Here is a 23,703-nt window from a genome sequence, read left to right as displayed (position 1 = left end):
AGATACAGCTCAGGTCCCTGCTTTAATCTAATAGGAATAAGCAAACGCTAATGTGTTTGTAGAGTCAGAAGGTCAGTAGGTTAGTCTTTACCCGCCGCCATGCAGAGCGAGGGAAAGTAATCACACATGCACAACGGTACGTGTTCTCATCAAAGAGCATGACACAGTAATTGCCGGCACACAGCCTTGTGTAGTCGCACCAGCCACGCTTTGCAGGTTTGTGCTAACAACACGCCGCCTTTCAATTAAATGCATGAGAGAACGTCTTAGCTGGAGCCGCCTCAAGCTAACCTGTCACAGTGACCAGAAAACCGCCATCAAGTTGATGACCATGTCAAAGAAAATGAAGAGGGAACCAGTGAAAACAATAACAAACCGTAGGATAAAAATTACAAACAAATGTTTAGAACAAATATTTAGATTCTGCTTGGCAACCCAAAATAGCCAACATTTGGACAAATGCAGAGAAAAGAAACATATTTATTAGTAAAAATTCCCCCCAAAAATAAGTCTCATGGTTTGAGGGGGAAAAAAAAAATCGAATTGCAATTTTTCTGTTAAAAATTGTGATTGCGATTTAAAATGCGATTAAAACAAATTCCAGGTTTAAAATAGCGGATCGTGAGCTGTTCAAGGGTAAGAATACAATGCTGCGCTTCACTCTGAAACACGCAGCACAGTTATTTATTTAATTCAATCGAGCCATATTACACCATATTGTGATTTTGGTTTTATTTTGATTAATCGCGCAGCCCTACAAATAAATGTAAAAAATTCAATAAAAACATATTTATTGCTGCAAGAAGCTTCAGTATATTTTAACTGAATTAAGGATTATTTAAAGGGATAGTTCACCCAAAAATGAAAATTCTGTCATCATTTACTCACTCTCAAGTTGTTCCAAACCTGTATGAGTTTCTTCGTTCTGCTGAACACAAAAGAAGATATTTTGAAGAATGTTTGTAACCAAGCAGATAGAGCAACCATTGACTACCATAGTAGGGGAAAAAATACTATGGTAGTCAATGGTTGCTCTATCTGCTTTGTTACAAATGTTCTTCAAAATATCTTCTTTTGAGTTCAGCAGAGCGAAAATTTACGTTGTCTCAAAGCAGATTTACTATGTGATGAATGAATCCTTAGGTGAACAAATCCAAGAACAGTAAGATAGTGAGAAAAACAACAACAACAAAAAACATGGATGTTTGATGGATTTCATCTGCTTTAAAAACTATTCGAAAATATCATCAGTCATATAAGCGCTTGGCAATAGGGCCAAAAAATGATCACAATAACAGTCAATAGCGATAAATATAATGATAAATGTCTCTCTTTCAAGCTTAAAGGCAGATTTTTGCTTCTGGGTGAAAGTTGTAGAAACCAGACAGTTAATTGTGGTTTTAAGCTACTCTTTATGTTCAGAACAGGACAACATTTTTCACAAATCTGAGGTAGAATATTCAAAACATTTATAATGATCAAATATTTTTTCTACATCAAAATATGCATGAGAAAACGCAAGACCTTTTTCAGTCTTTTTCCCTTAACAAAATAATAATTAGAATAAAAAATGATTTCTTAGTTTCTGCATGTCCCAATGAGTGATATTGTTTTAAATCATAAAACAGGCTTGTGTTGCCTGATCTTTGGCACAGTTTGCAGTGCAGGCTGCAATATTAATACTATTACATGTTTTGTCTCTTAGAAATGCACATTTGACAGTAACTTGAGTTGAGAGTAGCAATAGCCTGAGTTGGGATGTAGATGTAAATTTATGTTCATTTACAAAAAGGGTGACAAATTGCTGTAAGAATTGTAACCTAATTTTTTCAGGGTAAAATGTAAATATTCTGACAGTTTGAGTTAGGACTGTACTTGTACTGCATGTTTCATCTGGCTTTAGACTAGTTTAATTCACGTGTGTTCTTTACCTGAATTCAAGCTTTTCTCACTGGATTTCACAGCACTGTTACTGTTAGTAGTTAACCCATATCGATCAGCAAGTAAACGCATCTGCTTTAATAAGCTTGCGCTTCGCTGCCGTTTCAGCCGAGCTGATAAATGGTCCGTGTGGCGTGGTACAAACAAGTAGTGCTGTTTCATTCCACTTTTGGTGCATAAACATTTTTGTTATAATTTTATAGAGGAAAATTATATTTTGCGATAATTACTGTTTTATCGCCTCATGTGGTTTAGTTTGAGGAGTAGATGTATGTTGGTCTAATGTTCGCACTACACAATCAAGTGGTCAGCAAGCAAGCTAATGTAAGATGTTCCTGTATGAAGAAGTTAATCTGGGCTCATGGATCAAACAGAGCAAGTGTCACTACAGCAGGAGGGTTGTAATCAGCTAAATCTGTCGAGGTGCTTGTGAAGAAGCGGCCCTAGAGAGTGGGGTCTACAGAGGGAAGGGCGGAGAAGTAGAGCGAAAGATCCGATAGTGTTTATGCAGATGATTAGCTATGCCAGGCATGCAACAGGAGGTTGGTTGAGGCATGAAAACCTGCTTAAAAGAGAGAACTGAAGGCATTACAAAACACGAGGTCACTGAACTCACTGTGTGTTATACATCCTATCATCTCATGCACATGCAGTCAAAGGCCCCATTTGCACTCGGCATTAACCTCTGTCCCAAGTGATCCCATCACAAGTGGTCAGCCAGGACCATGATTGCTGCTCAAATCTAGTATTAACATGAGTCTTAAATGTCTCCGCTGACCACCCACATATCACTTCCTACTACATAAGAGAGTGTGGACACTTTTAAATGTTCCGTCAGATGGAAGGTTTCTTTTAAAAAGAAAAATCCTAGGGGTATTTTATGACCTCCAAATGTGGTTTGAGTCTGATTATCTCAGGATTGTGTGCCATTCTGTATTGAATTATCATTCGAATTGGAATGTAAGCAAGTAGAATTAAAATAAATTGAAATTCATGTAATTTTTTAACTAGAAAAGTGAAGTTAGTAAAGGTAGACGTGCTTGTTTTGAAAAGTTTAAAAGGTCTTAAAGACGTCAGACAGAGAGATTGGATGGATGGGACATAAGGACAATGGATGGATGGATGGATGGATGGATGGATGGATGGATGGATGGATAGATAGAACAGGATAGATAGAACAGGATAGATAGATAGATAGATAGATAGATAGATAGATAGATAGATAGATAGATAGATAGATAGATAGATAGATAGATAGATAGGTAGATAGGTAGATAGGTAGATAGGTAGATAGATAGATAGATAGATAGATAGATAGATAGATAGATAGATAGATAGATAGATAGATAGATAGATAGATAGATAGATAGATAGATGGATGGGCAGGCTAATAGAATGCTCTGCATGGTAAGCTTTTGTATCTCGTTGCACAAAGAGTATTTTTAAAGGACAGCTACAACTGTCCTCACACAGTAGCACTAGTCCTCTGGTTCTGGCTCAGTAGAAACTGGACCTGTTTGAGAGCAGGCACCGTCCTCCCCTCCTGCACTTTTCCTGCCATCTGCAGCTCAGCAGATGCTCACCTGAATTACAGGGCAGATGGTTCTCAACAGTGCTCTGGCTAAACAAATCATTGTGTACACCACTGACCCGGTTCACCTTCAGATCGCGGTCGCTGCTGATGGAGAACGCCTGCCAAAGACCACAGCCATTCAGGGCCACAGCCTGCTCACTCGCTCTGGTTGTGTGGCATTGTGTTGACATGGCGTTTTGAGCATCGACTGTTAAAGGGTTCGTTCTCTCATATATAGAAAAGTAAAATATAAATATGTATATTTTTTGCAAGTGAGGATTGTAATCGAGACTTATAAAACGGTTAGTTCCAGCCCTTGATTTTGATTGGACAATAGCTGTGTTTTATTCACAATATTTTCACCCAACGGTTCTCTGCACAAACACCCTTAGCAACCACTCTTAGCAACGTAAACATATGTTTGTTGTCATTGATACGGTTCATTGAAGCTCGGTCAGGGACAATTTTTTTCTGGCGGAAGAAAGGCATTTAGTCAATTTACTTCATGAAAGATGCATTTTGATACATATAATTTGCCTGTAATATTTGTATTGTGCAGTAACCGTTTTATAAAAGCAATAAGCCCTGTGAAGCTGTGGTTTACCGTGAATTTATAACAGCTAAGGGGGTTTTAGGCACTCTGCGTCGTGCCTAACAATGCCCCATAGCTGTTATACATTCACTGTGAACCACAGCTTCTTGGGGCTTATTGCTTTATTAAACAGGTGAGTAGATCCCCCCACACACACACCTTTTAGTTGCAGTTTAGCAGGCTGAATAGTAATTACAGTCTTTGTCTTACAGGTCTTAAGGAAACACTGGAGGGAACGCTTGAGAAGAGGGACAGACACAGGAGCAATGAGCTTGGGAATCGCAGGAGGTAATATTTGCAGGTAAGGAATACAGGTAAGTAATCTGTAGTCTGAGTCGTAAACCAGACAATGAGTGTGTTTGAGGTGTGTGCTTATATACCAGAGGTGATGAGTGTGCTGATGAGGTGAAGGTCTTGGCTGAGTGAGTGCAGTTGAGGAAGAGGAATGGATGCTAGTAAATGTAGTGTGCTAAGGGGACTGGGCTGGTGATGGGAGTTTGTGACAAAAACTATAGAAATACTGTAGAATACTAGTCCATACTGCACTTAAAGGAACACGGCACTTTTTTTGAAAATAGGCTCATTTTCCAACTCCCCTAGAGTTAAACATTTGAGTTTTACCGTTTTCGAATCCATTCAGCCGATCTCCGGGTCTGGCAGTGGCACTTTTAGCATAGCCAAGCATAGATCATTGAATCTGATTAGACCGTTTGCATCTCGCTCCAAAAAATGACCAAAGAGTTTCGATCAATTTAATGCAACCTTGTCTTCTGAAGCCATACGATAGTTTTTCTAATGCAATTTTCTATCCCCTAACCCAAATCCTACCTCTCAACCTACCCATCACAGAAAACTGTTAGCATTTATATAAAATAAAACACATATATATAAATTGTCATTATACCGATTTTTGTCCTCATTAACCACACACACTTGACTAGACACTTATCCAGTTTGGTTTAATAATTGTTATTATGATTGTTGTTTAAAATAACAATTTTACAAAAAGAGAGAATAAAGTTAAAGTTACAATGATGAAAAAAAAAAAAAAAAAAAAAAAAATTATATATATATATATATATATATATATATAGCAATATAGCAAAAAAGGCATTTATTAGAAACCAAGATCTTTTGTAACATTATAAATGTCTTTAATGTCCTTTAGATAAATTTAATGCGAAAAAATATTTAAAAAAAGAAAGAAAAATCGTACTGCTCCCAAACTTTTGCATGGTAGTATATGTATATGAATAATAATAATAAATATAGCTGCAAGCAGCCATAAAGGGGCCAAGCACAAAGAAAGCACGATAAGTCATGCTAGCATGGCTAGGCATCAGACCAACTGCAACAATGAGCAATTAAAGGCATATTAAGATAATTTTTTGTCAAAATGCCTGAAAAATCACAAATACAAATTAAAGCTGCGAGCAGCGATGACGGGCTCAAGCCGGTGGCACCGCCACCCCGGTGGCATCAGCTTAACTGTGCACGGCAGGCAATATGCATTTAAACAGGATAATTTTTTTAAATCGCTCGAATATGTCACATTTACCGCAGCAGCTGGTGCCAATATCACCACAAGCCACACCCATGATGTCATTTAAATGTAGATGATTTTTAATGTCATGGGATGAAATAGATCTCTTTCAAATATGTGAAAAGTTATCTTTTCCTGCTCAAAATGTTATAAGTCCAGAAGGCCAGTATTTAATTCAAGGTATTTGTATAGTTCTTTTTTTACTTATTCACAAGTGATAGTTATTTGTGATAGTCTATGATATGAAAGGGGTAAATTATCAACATCAAGAGAGAAAGGCACACACACAAACTCACTCACAGGGTGAGAGAGAGACCCCACACACACACACACCCAGGGTGAGCCTGAGAGTGAGGGGGGAGGGGGAGGACTGAGAGAGAGGCAATCTGCACATTGAACAAGATTCACAAGATTTTAACAACAAAAAGAAATAAAATCTAAATGGTGGGAGAAAGTTTTTTTTACTTCAATCTCTGAAAACATTATTTTGAATATATTTGAAATCACAGATGTTGGGTGATGAGAATTGTAACTCAAATATAATTTAGAAAACTAGTCCTGTCTGAATAGTGATATGTCAGTGAGATCAGCTCGGGCGCGCACACCGTCTATGGGTGATGTCACGTATTTTGCGAAATGCGCAGTTAGGTGATGTGTCGCCCTCCACACGTTGCGAAACAGACTCCGAAATGGGAAATGTAAATTTGCGGACTCCTGGTTGGAGTAGGATGAGTTTAAACAATGACCGCAGGGTTTTTCTATGGTTTTTCCTGCATAGCGGCCGCATCCGTCACATTTCGTGCCACCTCCGTCTGTCGACAAAACTCAAGACAGGCAGTCCCTTGCTCAGATTAGGCATGTCGTGGTAATTAAATAATCATCAGAAATATATATTGTCACATGATCTTTCAGCAATCTTTATTAGTATTTTATGATTTGCTAGTACAAAGTCATCTAAAGCCATTCCATAGCTGAATGTCTTTCCTCCGCTGTAGCTGTCCATCATTCTCCGTTCAGCATTCAAACTGCGCGTCGTGTTTGGTTACAGTCAGTCAGCTGCTCAGTAAAGCTCACTCCAAGATGATATATTCCCGCTATAATACTTGATATACAGATAAAATAATTTATCTTCCTGGAGTTTATCTAGCGGTTTCTGAACGATGTTGTGCTCCCTACCCGGGTGACAACACAAGGCATCACACGCACAATAACCGGAATTTAAAACTGTGAAGAAACCGACCGATATACATAGTAGACTAGGATTTGTGCGCTCAACGCTCATCATCTCTTTATGTTGTGAACTTTTTAATGTGCACTCGCGCTGCACTGCGCCCTCTGACTCCATGTTGCTTTAAGCGCATCATTCTGCACCCGGGATGCGCATAAGCGCATTGTGCCACGCTTTCATATATTTTCATAGTTTTGTGCACTTAAAGATGATTTTAAAAAATCTTGTTCTCACGTATCTATCATATATTTGTTGCCCCTTTACAGACCTGCACATTACGTTTACAATAAACTATAAATCTTGAAATGTTATATTATTTGTATAGGCCCATATAATTATTTACATTCATATATAAATTAAATATAAATTGTTTTTTTATAAATGTATTTAATAAGAACACAAAGTAATTTGTACCTTTTCATTAACATTTTTAGATTTTATAAAATTAGTCCAGAGATGTTTTTTCAAGAATTACTTTTTGTAATTGCAATTTTTTTTAACTATCCACTCACCTAATTTAATATATATTTTTGTTATAGCTTATGATTATATATTTTTATTTTATTGCTCAACAGTAGTTCTCATCGCCGATGAGGTCTTTAAATATTTTGAGAAGGTCTTAAAAAAGTCTTAAAAAGGTATTAAAATTTACTTCAGGATTCCTGCATATACCCTGCATATGCATCATACGTGATCTTGGCAAACACAGCACATGACATTTTTATTTAAAATTAGAAAGTTTTAAATTAGTTAAATTAGATTAGTTAAATTAGAAAGTTGTCCGGCTCGAAGAGACAAATATATGTACGGGGACACATGAAATGTCTAAAAATGTATGTCCTTAGAAATCACAGAAGCACACACACACACACACACACACACACACACACACACACACACACACACACAGAGAGAGAGAGAGAGAGAGAGAGAGAGAGAGAAACAAGTTTTTTTTTTATCCTGCTTCAAAGCTAAGACAATGCTGCCATCGTGTGTTCATTGAGGGAAGGGCAGCACACATTCCCCTTTTTTGTCCTTATTTAATCCCTCGGCATGGCAACACCGTTTGAGATATACAAAATCCGTTCGCATTTTAGCATCTTCCGTATCTTTGTTTCATGTTGACCGAGTTTGGTGGAGATTGAATAAATCGCCTACGAGGAGAACGTAAAAACTCAGAGCCTGAATTATACCAATATTCACGTTCAAACCAAAATATCTGACTTCCTGTTGGTCGGAGCTAATGACTGTAAATTAGAAAGTTGTCCGGCTCGATGAGGTCAATATATATACTGAGTTTGGTGATTGTAGATGAAACGAAGCCCTTCACTTTTGTCAAAAGGTGGCGCTATAGAGCCCCTCATCCCCACCTGTTTCTGAGGCTTTGCCCATGTGTACTGACTAACATCTCTGATGTGTGTGTTAAGTTTCATGCAATTTCAAGCATGCTAAGAGTCTCAAAAACAGCCAAAGACATTATTAAACTTTGACACGTTGCCATGGCAACAGTATTGGAAATTTCAGAAATCCATTCATATGTCTATATCTGCCATGTTTTCACATTATACTGATGAAGTTTGAAGTCAATCGGGTCAAAATAAGACAGTGATTTAAAGCATTTTTAAAAAAAAGTGACACACTTCCTGCTGCCAGTTGGTGGCGCTATAACTTTGACTCACAAACGTCATATCCTTGCGATCGGCTTCCTACAACAAACACAGAGCTGAAGTTTCATCCAAATCAGTCAATGTTTGCACAAGTTATAACACACTTCCTGTTTCCCTTTTCTCGCCATAAATTCGTTGCTTCGCCACGGCCAAACCGATTGAGATATCAAAAATCCGCTCGCAATTTAGCATCCTGAATATCTTGTCTTAATGCTGACCGAGTTTGGCAATGATCGAAACAATTGCCTCGGAGGAGTATATTAAATTCCAGAGCATGCGTTTTCCGAACAACCCAAAATAGCTCACTTCCTGTTGGGCGAAGTTTATGACTATGAGTGCGGAAGTTGTTCGCCCCGATGAGATCTATATGTGTACCGAGTTTCATACATATACGTGCAAGTGTGTTTGATATATAGACCAAATTTTAATAGGGGGCGCTGTTGAGCCCCCCTGCCACGCCCGGGTATCAGCTTCAGCCCGGCCCTGATGGCCGCAGATTCTGACGTATCTGCAAAGTTTCAAGAGTTTTTGAGCATGGTAAGGGCCCCAAAAGTGCCCATTTAGTCGATAAAAAATAAAATAATAATAATAATAATAATAATAATTAAAGCTGCGAGCAGCGATGACGGGCCCAAGCCGGTGGCACCGCCACGCCGGTGGCATCAGATTAACTGTGCATGGCAGGCAATATGCATTTAAACAGGAGAATATTTTAGAATCGCTCGAATATGCCACATTTACCGCAGCAACTGGTGCCACTATCACCACAAGCCACACCCATGATGTAATTTAAATCTAGATTCATTTTAATGTCATAGGATAAAATAAATAAAAGTTATATTTTCCTGCTCAAAATTTTGTAAGTCCAGAAGGCCAGTATTTAATTCAAGGTGTTTGTAGTTCTTTTTTACTTATTCACACTAAAGTGATAGTTTTTTGTAATAGTCTATGATACGAAAGGGGTAAATTATCATTCCGAGAGAGAAAGGCACACACACAAACTCACAGGGTGAGAGAGACACCCCCCCCCCCCACACACACACACACACACACACACCACACGTGCGCGCACACACTCAAACACACACACACACACACCCAGGGTGAGCCTGAGAGTGAGGGGGGAGGGGAAGGACTGAGAGAGATGCACTCTGCACATTGAACAAGGTTCACAAGATTTTAACAACAAAAAGAAATAAAATCTAAATGGTGGGAGAAAGTTTTTTTTATTTCACTCTCTGAAAAAAATATGTTGAATATATTTGAAATCAATATGTGTGGTCCAATATAAAAAATAAATAGAAAGTCACACACACACACACACACACACACACACACACACACACACACACACACACACACACACACACACACACACACACACACACACACACACAATGATAGAGGGAGAGTGAGGGGGGAGGGGAAGGACTGAGAGAAAGGCACACACACATACTCACAGGGTGAGAGAGAGACCCCCCCCCCCCTCCACACACACACACACACACACACACACACACACACACACACACACACACACACACACACACACACACACACACACACACACACACACACACACACACACACACACACACACACAGAGAGAGTGATAGAGAGGGGGAAGGGGAAAGACAGGCAGAGGGCATTCCATAGACTTAATGGTTTTTATACTGTACAAACTGTAAATTCTATCCCCCTACACTACCCCTAAGCCTACATATCGCACACACACACACACACACACACACACACAACCCCTAAACCTACCATCACAGAAAATATTCTGCATTTTTACATTTTTATTAAAACATTGTTTAGTATGCTTTTAAAGCTATTTTGATTTACGGTGACACATGAAATGTCTTCATAAACCATGATTATGTTGTAATAAACACCCCTCCAACACACCCATTTCTGAGGCTTTGCCCATTTCCACTGACTGACATCTCTGATGTGTGTGTTGAGTTTCAAGCAATTTCAAGCATGCTAAGAGCCTCAAAAACAGCCAAAAGATGATTAAACTTTGACACACTGCCATGGCAACAGTATGTAAAATATCAGGAACCCTTTCGTATGTCTACATCTGCCATGTTTTGTCATTTATACTGATGAAGTTTGAAGTAAATCGGGTGAAAACAAGACAGTGATTTAGCATTTTTGAAAGTGACACACTTCCTGCTGCCAGTTGGTGGACACACAAACACACACACACACACACGTTTGTTTTTGTGAAATGTGAGGACATTCCATAGGCGTAATGGTTTTTATACCGTACAAACCGTATTTTCTATCCCCTTACACTGCCCCTAAACCTACCCATCACACACACACACCCAGGGTGAGCCTGAGAGTGAGGGGGGAGGGGAAGGACTGAGAGAGATGCACTCTGCACATTGAACAAGGTTCACAAGATTTTAACAACAAAAAGAAATAAAATCTAAATGGTGGGAGAAAGTTTTTTTTATTTCACTCTCTGAAAAAAATATGTTGAATATATTTGAAATCAATATGTGTGGTCCAATATAAAAAATAAATAGAAAGTCACACACACACACACACACACACACACACACACACACACACACACACACACACACACACACACACACACACACACACACACACACACACACACACACACACACACACACACACACACACACACACACACACAATGATAGAGGGAGAGTGAGGGGGGAGGGGAAGGACTGAGAGAAAGGCACACACACATACTCACAGGGTGAGAGAGAGACCCCCCCCCCCTCCACACACACACACACACACACACACACACACACACACACACACACACACACACACACACACACACACACACACACACACACACACACACACACACAGAGAGAGTGATAGAGAGGGGGAAGGGGAAAGACAGGCAGAGGGCATTCCATAGACTTAATGGTTTTTATACTGTACAAACTGTAAATTCTATCCCCCTACACTACCCCTAAGCCTACATATCGCACACACACACACACACACACACACACACACACACACACACACACACACACACACACACACACACACACACACACACACACACACACAACCCCTAAACCTACCATCACAGAAAATATTCTGCATTTTTACATTTTTATTAAAACATTGTTTAGTATGCTTTTAAAGCTATTTTGATTTACGGGGACACATGAAATGTCTTCATAAACCATGATTATGTTGTAATAAACACCCCTCCAACACACCCATTTCTGAGGCTTTGCCCATTTCCACTGACTGACATCTCTGATGTGTGTGTTGAGTTTCAAGCAATTTCAAGCATGCTAAGAGCCTCAAAAACAGCCAAAAGATGATTAAACTTTGACACACTGCCATGAAAACAGTATGTAAAATATCAGGAACCCTTTCGTATGTCTACATCTGCCATGTTTTGTCATTTATACTGATGAAGTTTGAAGTAAATCGGGTGAAAACAAGACAGTGATATAGCATTTTTGAAAGTGACACACTTCCTGCTGCCAGTTGGTGGACACACAAACACACACACACACACACACACACACACACACGTTTGTTTTTGTGAAATGTGAGGACATTCCATAGGCGTAATGGTTTTTATACCGTACAAACCGTATTTTCTATCCCCTTACACTGCCCCTGAACCTACCCATCACACACACACACACACACACACACACACACACACACACACACACACACACACACACACACACACACACACACACACACACACACACACACACACACACACACACACACACACACACACACACACACACACACACACACACACACACTGCCCCTGCCCCTGCCCCTGCCCCTGCCCCTGCCCCTAAACCTAACCCTCACAGGAGACTGTGCAGTTCACTTTCAGTGAAAAAAAACCTTGTTCTGTGATTTATAAGCATTTTGAAAAGTGAGGACATGGGGAACGTCCTCATATTTCACCCTCTTTTTGTAATACCTATGTCATACCCATGTCATTATACACATTTGTGTCCTGATATTTAACAAAAACATGCCCACACACACACACACACACACACACACACACACACACACACACACACACACACACACACACACACACACACACACACACACACACGGAGAGAGAGAGTTTAAAAAATAACAACACTGCTACCTTTTAGTGAGGGGAGGGCAGACAGAGAATAAATATTCAGAAGAAATATATTAAATAAAATAAATATATTGATCTGAAAAATAGTATGATTATTTTAAAGCTATTTGATTACATTTGAATAAAACATTGTTTTAGTATGTTTTTAAACACACACACATACACGTTGTAATACCAGTTTAATACCCATGTCATTATACAAATTTGTGTCCTCATAAATCACAAACAAGAGAGAGAGAGAGAGAGAGAGAGAAACAAGTTTTTTTTTTATCCTGCTTCAAAACTAATACAATGCTGCCATCTTGTGTTCATTGAGGGGAGAGCAGCAGACACAGAGAATTTCTGTTCCCCTTTTTTGTCCTTATTTAATTCCTTGCCATGGAAACACCGTTTGAGATATCCAATATCCGTTCACATTTTAGCATCTTCAGTATCTTTGTTTCATGTTGACCGAGTTTGGTGGAGATTGAATAAATCGCCTACGAGGAGAACGTAAAAACTCAGACCCCGATTTAATCAAAAATTCACCTTCAAACCAAAATATCTGACTTCCTGTTGGTCGGAGCTAATGACTGTAAATTAGAAAGTTGTCCGGCTCGATGAGGTCAATATATATACTGAGTTTGGTGATTGTAGATGAAACGAAGCCCTTCACTTTTGTCAAAAGGTGGCGCTAGCGAGCCCCTCATCCCCACCCGTTTCTGAGGCTTTGCCATTGTGTACTGACTGATATCTCTGATGTGTGTGTTGAGTTTCAAGCAGTTTCAAGCAATTTCAAGCATGCTAAGAGCCTCAGAACAGCCAAAAGATTATTAAACTTTGACACGTTGCCATGGCAACAGTATTTGAAATTTCAGGAATCCATTTCATAAGTCTCTATCTGTCATGTTTTCACATTATACTGATGAAGTTTGAAATAAATCGGGTCAAAATAAGATGGTGATTTAAAGCATTTTTGAAAGTGACACACTTCCTGCTGCCAGTTGGTGGCGCTATAACTTTGACTCACAAAAGTCATATCCATGTGATCGGCTTCTTACAACGAACACACAGCTGAAGTTTCATCCAAATCAGTCAATGTTTGCACAAGTTATAACACACTTCCTGTTTCCCTTTTCTCGCCATAAATTCGTTGCTTCGCCACGGCCAAACCATTTGAGATATCAAAAATCCGCTCGCAATTTAGCATCCTGAATATGTTCACTTGATGCTGACCGAGTTTGGCAATGATCGAAACAATGGCCTCGGAGGAGTATATTAAATTCCAGAGCATGCGTTTTCCGAACAACCCATTATAGCTCACTTCCTGTAGGGCTGACGCATAACTTAGAGCACGAAAGTTGTTCGGCCCGATGAGGTCTATATGTGTACCGAGTTTCATACATGTACGTGCAAGTGTGTTTGATATATGGACCAAGTTTTCAGACCCCACTTTAGGGGGCGCTGTCGAGCCCCCCTGCCACGCCCGGGTACCAGCTTCAGCCCGGCTCTGATGGCCGCGCATTCCGACGCCCGTGCGAAGTTTCAAGAGTTTTCGAGCATGTTAAGTGCCCCAAAAGTACCCGAGAAGTCGAAAAAAAAAATAAAAAAAAAAACAAAGAATAATCTGAGGAAGAACAATAGGGCTCTGCGCCCTTTGGGCTTGGGCCCTAATAATCCTAAGGAAAACAATAGGGCTCTGCGCCCTTTCAGGCTTGAGCCCTAATAATGATTCAATTGTCTATCACTTTCGAACAATTGGGGGCGCTGTGACCAAATTGATGTGGTGTGGTCAGACTAAGGTGACAATGACATATGCAACATTTGGTGTCAATATGAGACAGCCTCAGGTATAATTTTGGTATCATGCCTCAAGTTTTTTGTGGCGCAATACGAAAACAGTTTGGTCAACTGACACGAAATCCATAATATTTTGCCGGCATAATCTGAAGATGATATCATTCGATGTTGGTGAAAATCGGACAAACGCTATTGGGAGGAGTTCAAAAAAGAAGGTTTTTAAAGTAAATCAAAATGCCGGACAGGAAGTTAGGCCGACTATGGCAAAAAGTTGGCATCTATGTTCTCGGCATGACCCAATGAATCTATTAAGTTTCATTACAATAGGCTAATTTAATCAAAAGTTATTATCATTGTTGGAAATGTCCTTATAACTTTTGACCACAAGGTGGTGCTGCCCGAAATGTTTTAAGTGCTGTCAGGGCATAATTCACCCCCTTCACAGTTGTCATGAAGGGCAAAATTAAATATATAGACCAAAACCAAAGACATACTAATAAATGGCCAATATGTGAAGACTGGAGTAATTATATCACTGATTGTATATGAAACGAATAGTATTATATGAACAAACAGTATCCATTTTATACACTGCGCCAAAACTATGCAGGTAACCTCAGGTCATGGTTGTCATAACACACACCAAGTTTGCTCAGAATACGCTAAAGCGCTGCAGAGATATAACCTCACGTTCATTTTGGCGAGCACTTCGTCAAATTCGTTCACGCGTTATTCGAGAACGTTTTGATGAATAAACTTGAATTACGTAACTTTTTGTCTGCATGATCTGAAGATGAAACATTTTCATGACGGAAAAAGACGTCATAGGGTACAATCGTCTTGGACACTTGGTGGCGCAAGAGGGATTGAGTTAGAGACAACAAATTTGCTATGTTGACAGTTCAGACTGTCCTCTATTTGTATGCCAAATTTCATAACTTCCCCGCATGCGGTTCTATGGGCTGCCATAGACTCAATAGCGGAAACTGAAGAAGAAGAAACGGAAGAATAATAGGAACACCAATATAAAAAATTTTCATCAATCAACATCATCGATGTCTAAATGACATTGGTAACCCACCAATTTTGGATACAGCTTCGTGCTAAGGGGAAGTGCATGATTATGAGTGAATAATGACTTAAATTTTGAACTTTTACTTGCATAAAGTTAATGCATGACCTCAAAAAAGACTCTGAAATGACCGCACATGGACCTCTTTTTACTGTTATTGTAGAGATGGCAATGGCAAGAGCTGTGAAACAATTCTTCGCAGTTTTCTCCTTTCTGAGAAAAACAAAATTGGGGTTTGGAACAAGATGAGTGTTAATAATGACGGAGTTTTCATTTCTGAGTGAATTATCCCTTTAACGGAGGGAACTGACTGAAAGGAAGCGCGTGGCAGAGCGTGAGTTCAGTGTGTGGTCAGTACAGAGGAGCAGCCCTCTCTGAAAGCATGCATTATTAATGATGACTCATTTGCTTCTGTGTATACACAGAAAGGACAGGATGGAAATAGAGGAAAAGTGCTCTAAAGTGCTCTCTCCCTATGAGAAGAACATTCTATCAACCTCTCAGTGTGTTTGGGGATTTTTGTTTGTGTGACATTTTTCTACAATGTTTTCTAAAAGCAAACTGCACATTTCACTATGTACCTGGACGCGCTGGTTACCAGGTTACCAGGACCGCTGACCATTGCTCTCTGCCTGGCTCTACTCAATCTGAGTGGACCCCAGGGATGGGTCCTGAAAACCACCCTATTCTCACCCTACCCAGTCTTGGATATAATATAATGTTTCTTAAATAATACCACCTGCCTTCTGGTTCCAGATAATGATGAACCCACTGTGGGTTATAAAAAAAAACCTCCCCATTACAAATACAGTACTCATTCAAAATCTGTTTCTCATCTCATCATATATCTGCTGATTATTGTAACCTTTATTTAAAATAATTAATTTAATCAACAAAATGTTAACTGAAATAAAAAAATGAAAACAAACTTATTCATGAAGTACGGTTTCCTCGAGAATATTAAGAAATACAACCATTTTAAACATTGATACTAGAAAGAAATGCTTCTTGAGCAGCAAATCAGCATATGAGAATGATTTCTGAAGGATCATGTGACACTGAAGACCGGAGTAATTATATCAATGACTGTATATGAAGTGAACGCTATTTTATTGCTTTTTTTGCAGTCTCAGTAACAGCATGTATATGAGAACTGTGTGCACTGGGTCTGAATCAGCTTGAATGAGACTCCATTAAGATGCATTATTTTCTCTCTATGTACCAGCGGTCCACATCTACCACTAAAGTAACACCATGGGGTGCACATGGCGGCATGGACTCGTGCCAGGCTGTGCCTGACGTGGCTATTAATTAAAGTGTTCCTTAATTATCTGCTCTGTTTTAGTGCTTAGCTGAGTAATTATAGCCAGTTCTCAATGCACCAGACCGGGGGTGAATTCAGATACAGACAAAAGGGAGGAAAACAAGCGATCGATGGTTTAAAGCAATAGTTCAACCAATAAAATATAATTCTGTCATCATTTACTCACCTTCATGCCATTCAAAAGCTGAATTACTTTCTTTCTTCTGTGGAACACAAAAGGAGGATTTTGTAGAATTGTACTAGTCACTCTTTTCAGTGCATTTCAGCTTCAAAAAGTATCATAAAATTGATCCATATGATTCATGCAATATATTCTTAAGTCTTTTGAAGTCATATGACAGCTTTGTGTGGAGACTTAATATATTTGAATCTTTTTTCCCAAGTGAGCCGTTAACCTCTGTGACCAGATCAATAAGTGAGCAAGTTAACTTGAAAAGCAGATTCATTCATCACAGCCGGTTTTGTGAACTAGATGAACTGATTTATTGAAAAGATCAGACTCATAAGAATGAATCAGTCACGAATCAACAACTATTTCTGTCTGATTCATGTATTATTCATTCTTTACATCACTACTGTTTTATGAAATGATCCACTGAAGGAATTCAAACTTAGACTCAGTGGTGAAAATCAAGTTTTATGTCTATATGCTGTTTTTAATATGCTTTAAGACAAACCATGTGCTAAGTCATAGATCAACACTATTGCGGAGTATTTACTCCTTAAAATTGTAGTGATGTAAAAACAATTGCAATTTGAAATCGCTAGAGTTTCTGACGTCACAAACTACCTTGTAACCAATCCTGTCAACGTGTGGGCGGGCTTTAGCATATTATTAACTATGCTGCAAAGCTGGGGAGTCTCAAGAGAAGCCAGGTTATCCTGATATTTTTCGGTTGATATGAAAAATTGTGTGTATATTTAGCAATAAAGCTGGTGAATTATTTATATTACATTTCTAAGCTGTTCAAAGCGTTTCTAAGGATGCAAATTTTTTAGAAGGCAGACTGAGATGGCGAACAGCAATATGGTTTGTGTAACATTAGCAACACATTATTAGCTGTTTGATAACATAGTCAAGCCAAAGGCTAATCATATTAATTACAGTTACCGTGTGATACCTCCCCCAGTTTCTCTTGACGCCAATACGGAAGTGAATTAAACTGCAATTCATTGACCGGCCAGAAGGGAGCAAAATCTTATTGAGACCCATGTTAAAATGCCCAACTTTACAGCATAAAAAAACATGTTTACAACCTGGTACAAATTGTGGTTTTGGTGACAACTGTGAGGGGGCTGAATAACTTATTCGTTTACATTATAAAAAGCCTTAAAGTTCTGCATAATTAAGGGCGTGTCCACTTTGAGTGACAGGTGGATAGCCATTTATCTGCTGTCTGTTAATCATCACGTCACCTCAGCTCCGCCCACGTCCCGCCTCTTTGCCCATTTTCTGTTATCCGGGAGTGACGCGCGATGATGCGCTGCCAAGATGGCAAAGGCCACCCCGTCCTTACTTGACGCTTCAAAACTGCTCTTCAGAATCCTATGGGTGACGTCACGGACACTACGTCCATATTTTGTTTACAGTCAATGGTATTGATGCAGTTCAGTCTGTCTGCTATTTTGTTCTATCCGTTAACGTTACTCCTGATCGGAAGCTTCCATAAATATTTAGTTTATACGTATATTTAGGCTTCAACTAAGTTTAATGGTGCAACGCAAAAATATTTAGTAGTGCATAAGTTGTAACTTAGTGCCCATTTACGTCAAAACTAGGCTAGGTGCAACAGGTGTCCTGGCAGGAAACTATCTGTTCCTTTATCAATACAGGTGAAAAGCCCCCCGGGGGCATTATAGGGATCTGTTACGTTTACTCTATTAAGTTTTGCTATGTACAGGTCTATATCTTTGAATTAAACCTGCGCAGTGAACTCCGCTGCCTTAAAACACATGCTGGCGTCATTCTTTTCATATTCGCTCCCGGCTGTTCCTGCCTGCCAATATGGCATTGTCACATGACGTCCGGAGCTCTATATCATCCAAGATGTTCATGTCTTTCTTTCATAATTGAATGAAATTTAAGGGGAAAAAATCCAGGATTTTTCTCCATATTGTGGAACCAACTAGCCTGACGTCGTCATACTCAATTCTAGTCAGAATATGAGTCTGAAACTGCTCCGTTGGGCTGTGATTATGGGGCGTGTTTCAACCCAACCAGGAAAGACCTCAATTGGATAGACCTACAACCAATCAGAGCAACGGAGCGATGCATAACGTTAGTTGTCAAATGTCAACAGAACTCAACTGCACTGTGTTGCCAAGTCCGCGGGTTGTTTTCCATGTCCGCGAGTTGAAGCGACCCCAAATATGTGATATACAGACCCAGGAATGCAAATTTTAGCAGGCAGCTCTGACAAAATAACACATATTTTACCCCCCAAATGCCATTTTTTTCCAGAGAAAAAAGTGGGGAGTGGGCGGGGCTAAGTTCGGCTGGCATCCAGGCTAGGAACCAACGGGTTCAAGGTACAAATTGCATTTCATAATCATGCGTGACCTAAGTGGAAGTACCAACCCAGTTCCGAAAAACTCCATCTCATTTTCTCCTCCAACTTCAAAATCGTCCGACATCGTTGTTTTAAATTTTTTGGTAAAGGGCGTTTGATTTAGTCTTTGCACGTTTGCTTTGCAATGCGTCACACATTACGCAATGCTAACAGAGCAGTGAAAGACGAGCGTGTGTGATTAAAAAGTATATATTTTTTTCGCTAGATAAGACCCTTATTCCTCGTGTAGAGCTCTTTGAAGCTGCATTGAGCTTGCAATTTGGACCTTTAACCCGTTGGTTGCCGTTGAAGTCCACTATATGCAGAAAAATCCTGGAATGTTTTCCTCAAAAAACTTTTTTTTGCCTGAAGAACGAAAGACATGAACATCTTGGATGACATGGGGGTGAGAAAATTATCATTTTAATTCTGAAGTGAACTAATCCTTTAAATATGTAATTTTGGTGATCAAAGATGAGTTTTAAGGGATACAATTATTGACTACAGGGGGACTTTAATTAAAATAATAAATCGTTCTAACCTTGATGAACACATTAATGTGAATGTGAAGATCTTCATTTTCAAATCCATGTTAGTCTGCTCCTCATTATGCAAATCTACCATATGTCTTCAGAAAACTTGGAATACCGTGAACAAATAATTTGTACTACTGATACTTTTTTCATCCTTTTTGAAGCTTTACTTCATTAATTCTATATGCACGGAAAAGATCAACCAGTACAACTCTTCAAAATCATCCTGTTGTGTTCTAATGAAGAAATAAAGTCATATAGGTTTAGATCAATATGAGAGTGAGTAAATAACAACATTTCCGTTTTTGGGGAGTAGAGAAACAAATCCTGGAACAGACCGAAATAGAAGCTGCACTCTCCACATTTCCTTCTTTTTTTGTTTGGCCAACAGATGCCTAAATTTGGCACCAATTTCTCAAAAGGCTTCAACTGGAGCATTTGTTAATCTTTATCACAAAGGAATAAAAGTGAGAGCCAAAAACAGGCAGGCAGAAGGCATGGGCTTTCCAGAACGACCTCAAGGGGAAGAGAAGAAGCAGCAGAAGAGGTGAACGTTATGTTCACATTGAGGAAGCTGCGGAATGGAAGGGCGTCAGATCGAGTGCGAAATTGCATACAATCAAAAGGTGGCACTTTTCACTACAAATAATCTTGTGAGGTTAGAATAAAATCAGATTGAAAGTGCAGTGGAGGACTGCAGCAGTAGAGCATGAGTGATATCAGAGCTGCTGTCTCACCTGTTACCAATCCTCATATTTATAGCAGCAATATAACAGACAGACTCATGTGACTCATGATTCATACTAGTCATCCATAGCACCTCTCTGGGTAAATGTGCATGGAGGAAGAAAATGGAACGTGAATACTTCACATTTAAACTGTTATGGAATCAGAACATCTTTAAAATGTATCAAAAAAGGTAGTGAATTTGAAAGTAGCTCTGGTTTTAACTCCATATGAAAAATTTAAAGCCATATACCCCGATCAGGCATAACATTATGACAGGTGAAGTGAATAACACTGATTATCTCTTCATCACAGCACCTTTTAGTGGGTGGGATATATCAGGCAGCAAGTGAACATTTTGTCCTCAAAGTTGATGTATTAGAAGCAGGAAAAATGGGCAAGCGTAAGGATTTGAGCAAGCTTGACAAGGGCCAAATTGTGATGGCTAGACGACTGGGTCAGAGAATCTCCAAAACTGCAGCTCTTGTGGGGTGTTCCCGGTCTACAGTAGTCAGTATCTTTCAAAAGTGGTCCAAGGAAGAAACAGTGGTGAACCGGCGACAGGGTCACGGGTGGCCAAGGCTCATTGATGCACGTGGGGAGCGAAGGCTGGCCCGTGTGGTCCGATCAAGTAGACGAGCTACTGTAGCTCAAACTGCTCAAGAAGTTAATGCTGGTTCTGATAGAAAAGTGTCAGAATACACAATGCACTGCAGTTTGTTGCGTATGGGGCTGTATAGCCGCAGACCAGTCAGGGTGCCCATGCTGACCCCTGTCCATGCCGAAAGTGCCAACAGTGGGCATGTGAGCATCAGAACTTGACCACGGAGCAATGGAAGAAGGTGGCCTGGTCTGATGATGTCTTTTACATAACAAGAGTTTGAGGTGTTGACTTGGTTGAATTCCCCAGATCTCAATCCAATCGAGCATCTGTGGGATGTGCTGAACAAACAAGTCTGATCCGTGGAGGACCTTCCTCGCAACTTATAGGACTTAAAGCATCTGCTGTTAACATCTTGGTGCCAGATACCACAGCACACATTCATGGGTCTAGTGGAGTCCATGCCTTTACGGGTCAGGGCTGTTTTGGCAGCAAAAGGGCGACCAACACAATATTAGGAAGGTGGTCATAATATTATGCCTGATCGGTGTATATATTACTGTTCAAAAGTTTGGGGTCAGCAAGATTTTTGAAAGAAATTAATACTTTTATTTACCATTAAATGTATTAAATTGACTGAATTTAAGTGTCAGTAAAGACTTTAACATGGTTACAAAAAAATCAATTTAAAATATATGCCGTTTATATTTATTTTTTTTACGTTTTATTCATCAAAGATATTCTGAAAAAAAAAAAACAGCAGGCTTTCCACAACTGTTTTCAACATTAGCTCTAAATCAAATCAAATAATGAAGCTGAAAATTCAGCTTTGCTATAGCAGAAATAAATTACTTTTTAAATTAAAATAGAAAACAGTTATTTTATATTGTAATAATATTTGACAATATTACTGTTTTACAGTATTTTTGATCAAATAAATGCAGCCTTGGTGAGCATTTTTTTTTTTTAAACCTAATACTTTTGAATGGTGATGTGTATATACAACATATCAAATATCATTTATCATTTATCACTTATTAAATTAGTTTGAGACATGAAATTAGTGATTTCCATGGGACCAATCAGAAATAAAAGTGCAAATGTTAAAATGACAAAGATCTCAAATCTCACATAATTAATGTCAAGCCTTTTTTTTAAATTTACCTACATTTTAATTGTATTCTGTTCCTCACATAATATGACCCTACAGCTTCAAAAGACTTGGAATTCAGTGCATGAGTCATATGAACTACTATTATGGTGCTTTTTATTAATTTTCAGAGCTTGACAGTTCCAGACCCCATTCATAGTATGTAAGAGCAGATATGGTATTCTGACAAGTAAATGATAAAATGTTTTTTTCCCCTCTCTTTTTTGTAACTTCCCTTCAAAAGTCACTTAAAAATCACTTTAAAAGTTAAAGTGTTCTGTTGCAACCATATTGGCCAATGTGGTTCTTTCGTGTTAGATGGCCCTCTGACACGGTGTTGGACGATGCAAACATATATTCCAGGTAAATGTTCTCCAGAAGACATTTGCAATATACTATGCTATAAAAAATAATTCAATGAAACAATTGTGGCCTTCGTCTATTTCGTCTACAAGCACCTTTGATAGAACTCTATCATAAAACAACTTATTTCTGTCCTGTCCTTCAAAAAAATCATCAATCACTCACATTTGTGTATTATCTCTCGGACTCTTCATTACAGCAGCAGCTGAAGCTACAGAAAAACACATTGTGGTGAAGAATCTCAGGTTGGGGACAAACAGAATGACATGCAGTAAGACCTCAATGAGAGCGAAGCCCAATTCATCCAGATAATGACTTAACAGTGATTTGTGTTGTGAAGAAAATAAATTGTATTGCATAAAACGAGCATAAGTATCTGCCATCTTTGAACACATCAAACATCATTCTCTCCTGAACATCCCTGATGCTGTTGCTAGGGAACAGTCCTGACAGTAGGGTGAGCACTTGATTTCTTCAACATCAAAATGTGTCCTGGCTTCCCATGTCAGACATATGACCCTTATGAAATCATATATTAAACTGAAAGAAAGTTGACCATTGTTTCATGCAATTAATAATGTCATACTATTGCACTGTGATTACATCAAATGGTAATACTAAGATATTAGATAATACGGGACTGAATTATTAAAATATTACACTGTAATTAAAAAAAAAACATGAAGACACTATGCAAAACCCTCCCCCAAACAAACGTATACCTTTTTTGTAATAAGCATTATGAACATTCCCTCAATCCAATGAGCTGAAATATAAAAATGTCACAGGCGTACTTGAGATTTGAGTGCCAATGTTCCCTTCAGTCAAACTGAGGCCTGAGCAGATTTGGAACGTACACCAGTGAGATGGAGAATGGGAATTTAATTAAAACAGTGGATTAGACAAGTTTCCTAA

General features: G+C 39.0%; 1 protein-coding gene across 1 annotated transcript in view; it reads right to left on the bottom strand.

The window, feature by feature from the left end:
• lmbrd1 (LMBR1 domain containing 1) overlaps positions 1-23,703 on the bottom strand; it is a 144,138-nt gene that overhangs the window by 8,839 nt on the left and 111,596 nt on the right. The gene's annotated exons all lie outside the window — the stretch shown is intronic.

This window comes from Gobio gobio (genome assembly GCF_949357685.1).
Source record: "Gobio gobio genome assembly, chromosome: 18".
Classification (NCBI taxonomy): domain Eukaryota; kingdom Metazoa; phylum Chordata; class Actinopteri; order Cypriniformes; family Gobionidae; genus Gobio; species Gobio gobio.
The sequence above is the reverse complement of the archived record's forward strand: the minus strand, read 5'-3'. Positions and strand labels throughout refer to the sequence as shown.